This window comes from Hyla sarda, chromosome 13 (genome assembly GCF_029499605.1).
Source record: "Hyla sarda isolate aHylSar1 chromosome 13, aHylSar1.hap1, whole genome shotgun sequence".
Classification (NCBI taxonomy): Eukaryota; Metazoa; Chordata; class Amphibia; order Anura; family Hylidae; genus Hyla; species Hyla sarda.
The window spans coordinates 10628199-10634942 of NC_079201.1; the positions used below are offsets into that span (position 1 = coordinate 10628199).

General features: G+C 44.2%; 1 long non-coding RNA gene across 2 annotated transcripts in view; it reads left to right on the forward strand.

Annotated features, from left to right (window-relative positions):
* The first annotated feature begins 4450 nt into the window (after positions 1-4450).
* Positions 4451-6744, forward strand: part of LOC130297560 (uncharacterized) — a 41413-nt gene continuing 39119 nt past the window's right edge. For both annotated transcript variants that reach the window (XR_008849584.1, XR_008849585.1), the window contains exons 1-2: positions 4451-4688; positions 6282-6333. This is a non-coding gene — a long non-coding RNA (uncharacterized LOC130297560). The remainder of the gene's footprint in view (positions 4689-6281; positions 6334-6744) is intronic.

Consider the following 6744-nt stretch of genomic DNA (forward strand, 5'->3'; position numbering starts at 1 on the left):
TCTCCACAGAGGTTAATAAATACCGGAGCTAAAGGAATGGAATGATATGGCACGTGACGTCCGGGCACAGCAGTCTGGGGTTCTCGCCGCTGTCTGGGATTTTCCTAGTGTAAATGTCAGGAAGAGAGAAAGTGTCTCATTCTCCTAAGGTGAGGAACAGATAGAAAATTAGAAATGCGCACAAGCTGTGAGAGTCACACTGTCTTAAAATGAGTCCTATCACATTTACAATCTAGAGAAATGAATTAATATTTATTTCCCTGCAGAAAATGTAGATAAAAGTTAACTTTATAGAGGACAAAGATCACATAAATGGGCACTGGTTTAAAGGGGGTACTCCGCTGCCAGACATCTTATCCCCTATACAAAGGATAGGGAATAAGATGTCTGATCGGGGGGATCCCGTTGCTGGGGCCCCCCGCGATCTCCCGCAGTACCCGACGTTCTAAATAAATGCCGGGTTTCTGCAGCAGTGGTCGTGAAATCACGGAAACGCCTTTCATGACATCACACCATGCCCCTTCCATTCATGTCTATGGGAGGGGGGCTTGACGTTCGACTCGCCCCCTCCCATAGACATGAATGGAGGGGGCATGGCGTGAGGGCAGAAGGGGCGTGCCCGTGACGACACGATCACGGCCTCCAGCTCCGAGCCTTCTGAACAAAATGTTCAGAACGCTGGAGCACTGGAGTACCCCTTTAAACTTTATTTTTGATATTGTGTTCCTCTTGAATTATTAAACTGTTCAGGACACAGGGCGTATCGATATGCCCTGCATCCCGGGTCCTTAAGGACACAGGGGGTGCCTGTAAGCTTTGGTACCATTTATCGGGTTTAAACCGTTCTCACCGGCAGCCAGGACCCAAGGCTAATGCCGGGCACCGGCGATTGGGGTCCTGATCACCATGTCCCGATCAGCTGAGAGAATGACGGGAGGTTCCCTACCTGCCTCTCTGTCATCCAATCTGCTGCTCCATGCCTTTCCAGCAGGCAGGAGCAGCAGAGCCCCAAGAACACTGATCAGTGTTATGCTATGACATAGCACTGATCAGAGGCTGAGATCAATGTACTGCATGTTACAGCCCCCTATGGGGGCTATAACATAGCATAAAAAAAGTAAAAAAAAAATAAAAAATAAGTTTATAACAGTGATTTAACCCCTTCCCTAATAAAAGTCCAAATCACCCCTCTTTTCCCATTTATAAAAAAAAATATGCAAATAAAAATAAATATAAACATATGTGGTATCGTCACGTGCGTAAATGTCCGAACTATAAATATATATTGTTAATTAAACCGCACGGTCAATGGCGTAAACGTAAAAAAAAATTCCAAAGTCTAAAATAGCACATTTTTGGTCACTTTTATAGTAACATAGTTCATAAGGTTAAAAAAGACCAGAGTCCATCAAGTTCATCTTATATCCCTAATGAGTCCCTACTGAGTTGATCCAGAGGAAGACAAAAAAAACCTCATACTAGAGGTAAAAATTCCTTCCCGACTCCAAATATGGCATCAGAATAAATCCCTGGAACAACGTTCTGTCCCTATAAATCTAAAATCCATAACCTGTAATGTTATTATTTTCCAAAAATGCATCCAGACCCCTTTTAAATTCTATTACAGAGTTCCCCATGACCACCTCCTCAGGCAGAGAATGCCACTGTCTCACTGCTCTTACAGTAAAGAACCCCGTCTGTGCTGGTGTAGAAACCTTCTTTCCTCTAGACGTAGAGGATGCCCCCTTGTTATAGATACAGTCCTGGGTATAAATAGGTCATGGAGAGATCTCTGTACTGTCCCCTGATATATTTATACATAGTTATTAGGTCTCCCCATAGTTATTAGGTCTCCCCTGGGTACAGTAGTCCTCCCATTCCCCGTATTACCCTGGTTGAGCGTCTTTGAACTGCAGAAGGCCCAGATATGGCAGCTGTCATGCGGTTGTTAAATTAGAACTCTTGGATGGCAAAACTTATCCCATATCCTAATTATAGGGGATAAGTGTCAGATTGTGGGGGGTCCAACCAATGGGACCCCCCAAGATCTCCTGTATGGGGCCCCGGCTCTCCTCCTGAATGCGGCTTTTCGACCACCGCATGAAACGATGGCCGACAAGCCCCCTCAATGCAGCTCTATGGGAGAGACGGAGATTGCCAAGTGCAGCACTCTGGCTCCCCCATAGAAATGCATTGAGGGTGTGTCTTCTACCGCTCCCCATACAGGAGATTGCGGGGGTCCTATCGGTCAGTCCCCCCCTGGTAATTAGGATAGGGAATATGTTTTGCTCTCCCAGAATTCTCCATTAAATACATGCGAGAGCAATTACTCCGGTGTATTAATCTACATTTTAAGTGTTTAAGAACCTGTTTTCTGTTTCCATATTATGTAATGTAATATTTATAATGCAACATATTTAATCCCACCTGAAAAATTATGCAGTATTTACTTTTTATGTTATTATTAAATATTAAAATGTAGTTAATAACATTGTGATTGAAGAGGTTAAAGGTGTGAAATGTGCCAGGAATGGAAATGTAACAGAATGTAACTAGGAAATAGAACTGAGATTGGCTCCGTGTTACTAAAGAGAATGGAAATAGATCCTGTTCACACAGCAGGGAATTTATAAGGTTCTTGCGCCATAATTCAGTGAGGAAGCGCATACCCATCTCCCTGCTGTAGGCATAGGGTTACGTTTTTTATTTTGCTCTTGCACCCGTCCCCATCTAACCTCTAGATTTGGAGAGGCCTTTGAATGACATAACACAAGGCTGACACAGCCAGACACCTGGGAGCTCTGGGTACACCCACAGGACACTTCAAGGGGTACTCCACCCCTAGACATATTATCCTTTATCCAAAGGATAGGGGATAAGATGTCTGATCGCGCAGGTCACTTTGCTCTGTGCCGGATGACTGGCGATGCGGGGCAGAGGCTCGTGACATCACGCCCATGCTCCCCCAATGCAAGTCTATGGGAGGGGGTGTGACGGCCGTCACAACTTGCATTGAGGGGGCGTCATGAGCTTCTGGCGCTCCGGCACTGCACCCAACACTCTAAACTAACGCCGGATGCAGCAGGGAGATCATGGGGTCCCCAGCAGCAGGACCCCCACAATCAGACATCTTATCCCCTATCCTTTGGATAGGGGATAAGATGTCTAGAGGCGGAGTACCCCTTTCAGTGCCTAGCGTATGGTTTAGTTTATATCAGGTGACTTTATTTGGCACGATACACAGTAAAAAGGGGCAGAAAAATCACATTATGTTTTTAATATGTTCCAAATGTTTTTAAAGAAGTACTGCAGTGTAAGACAACTTATCCCTATCCACAGGATAAGGGATAAATGTTTGATCGCGAGGGGTCTGAACGATCGTACCCCCCCGCGATCACGGTGCAGCGTTCTCCTTGACCATGAAGCAATCTCCACTTTGTGTAAGGAGACTGTTGACCCCCGGCACAAGGTGTGAGCAACACATCTCCTCCATGTATCTCTATGAGAGAGCAGGATATACATGAACGCTAAATCTCCGGCACTCCCATAGAGATACATAGAGGGGACAAGTCGGCCTCCGATTCGTGCGGGGATAGACACATCTCCATGCATGGAAGAGCCGGGCTACTGGGCAGGAGATCATGGGGGCAGGATGAGGGGGTGTCCCAGTGGTCGGACCCCCGTGATCAGACACTTATCCCCTATGCTTGGCTAGGGGAAATTTTGTCACAAGCCAAAACCTTACTCAAGCGCTTCCCCAGATGAAACAGACGAGTCTAATGTATTGTTCAAAAATGGACTGTTTATTCAGACAATTCTCATACAATACTTTGGATACCCATAACTGCCCCCCATCTAAACACCTTCTGCCCCATCTTACCACCCTTTTGGCCAACCACTCCCGTGGCAATGTCATGTCTCTGCCAGTGATTGACTGAGGGTCAGCATGACATTCTGGGCCCAAGCGTCACAATTTCTGGCCTGAAGAGGATTGTGGAATGGAGTGGGACACCAAAGGAACTGCGGGATCCATTGGAGGTAAGTAAAGGTTTTTTGTTTTTTTTTATCCACTCTGCCAATCCTTTCTCTGGCTACCATTTTGCCCAACAAATTGAATTTAAACTGAGTTAATTGGTCACCATGACCTAATAGGCCGTCCACAACCTGTCCCCTCTGTACATCTCTGACCTGATATCCCGATCCTACCCCTCATGTAATCTCCGATCCTCTGAAGATCTTTTCCTCGTCCGCATCTAACACAACCGTCTCCAAGACTTAGGAAGAGATTTATCAAAACCTGTCCAGAGGAAAAATTGCTGAGTTGCCCACAGCAACCAATCAGAGCTCTTCTTTCATTTTTCAGAGGCCTTTTCAATAATGAAAGGAGCGATCTGATTGGTTGCTATGGGCAACTCAGCAACTTCACCTCTAGACAGGTTTTGATCAATTTTCCCCTTCGTTCTTCCCCCATGCACTAAAACTCTCTACCCTGACATATCCGGTGTAATGACGAATTATGTGTCTTGAAGAGTTCTTTGTCCCAAACAGCTGATGAAAATGCTGAGTCAGCACAGGAAAAGGGAAAAGCTGAGTACTTGAGAACGGAAGGGTTGCAGTGAACTGTGCTCTGACAGCTACCATAGAGTGAGCACAGAGCGAGCACCGAAATTGGGAAAAACTGAGTAAATGTGAGTGTAGGGTTTGCAGAGAACTGTGTCCAGGCAGCAAGGCTGCAAAATAGTGAGCAGAGCGAGACTGCACCCCCCCCCCCCCACCACCAACCAATAGTATGGGGTGGGTGGGTGCTCCTCGGCTACTCAGAGTGCCTGTGCTGACTCAGCATTTTCATCAGCTGTTTGGGACACAGAACTCTTCAAGACACATAATTCTTCATTACACTGGCACTCACTCCCCATCAAGACCTTCAAAAGCCACCCAAAGACCCGTCTCTTCAAGAACGCCTATGACCTACAATAACCCTGCTGTTACTGCATTGGGAAGGACTATGTCCCGAACGTCTCATAGATGACCAGCCATCCCCTTCACCTACTGTTTCCCTTCCCTTGTAGGCTGTAAGCCCTCCCGGGCAGGGCCCTTACCTCTATATCAGTCAGTCATTTACTCTGTAGTAGTAGGTAGGTCGGCACTCTGTGTTTTGGTGGAAATCAACCAGCTTGTAGTGAAATAGATACCCAGCACTCACCGGTGATGTAAAGTCAGGTTTCTTTATTACTGAAAAAGAATGGGCACTTCCCATAATTATTTATATAATGTCCACATTAGGAAGGAGTAACATCAAAAAGGCAGGGGCTCAAGCCCCCTTTCTAGACAACCTGTGCCCGTCCCTGCAGAGGACGCGTTTCGGCATATCTCCCTTACTCAGCTCACTGCCTAAGGCAGCGAGCTGAGGAAGGCAGATATGCCGAAACGCGTCCGCTGTATCATTAATCCTGCATTAAACCTGATTTAGCATCACCGGTGAGTGCTGTCATTTACTTCGTGTCACGTTCACGATACCTGCGTTTGTGTTATGTATTTTTACCCAGTAAAGTGCCCTAAAATTAAAGACGATTATATATCTATACACACACACACACACATATATATATATATATATATATATATATATATATATCTAATATATATATATATACACATATATATCTAATATATACATATAGTTTAATATACATTAAAATGGTACTCCGGTGGAAAACTTTTTTTCTTTTAAAACAACTGGTGCCAGAAAGTTGAACAGATTTGTAAATTACTTCTATTAAAAACTCTTAATCCTTCCAGCACTTATTAGCTGCTGAATACTACAAAGGAAATTCTTATCTTTTTTGGAACACAGGTCTCTCTGCTGACATCTCGACCACAGTGTTCTCTGCTGACATCTCTGTCCATTTTAGGAACTGTCCAGAGCAGCATATGTTTTCTATGGGGATTTTCTCCTACTCTGGACAATTCTTAAAATGGACAGAGATGTCAGAAGAGAGCACTGTGGTCATGATGTCAGCAGAGAGCTCTATGTTCCAAAAAGAAAAGAATTCCCTCTGTAGTATACAGCAGCTAATAAGTACTGGAAGGATTAAGATTTTTTAATAGAAGTAATGTACAAATCTGTTAAACTTTCTGGCACCAGTTGATTAAAAACAAAAAGTTTTCCACCGGAGTACCCCTTTAAATTATATATTAACTATATAAATTATATATGAATATATTTTATAAATATCCAGATTTTATTTTAAATTATTTCTTCCTCCTTTCTTCCTCCTTAGATAGAAGAATGGAAACAACATAGATCTACCAGCTGCTTAGCATCCTCTGGAGGTAGATGGTAACTACTTATTATGACAATTTAAGATCTTTTTGGCTCAGTTCTCCCCGATGATCCTTCAACATTACGGGGCCTTGTGGGTACTATAGCTGTTTGGCTGTTTTGGCGGTATGTTAGGAGATACTGCATTACTACCTTAATAAGCTTTGCCTACGATTGATGCTCAAATTGTCATAGCTAAAACGGGCAAAGAGATATAAAGAGGAAATCATCCTTTAGCCGAGTGTGTGCAGCCGGTTTTATTGTGCCCTCTGGTGCACTCTACCGGGACAGAACATTTTGATATATTTTGTACCGGCACAAGGACTGAATTCAAATCAATACCTGCATCTCACCCAATAATATCATGTTATCTCCAGGAAAATGGGGAACATAAAACTAAACCAATACGGTCCAAGGAGGAT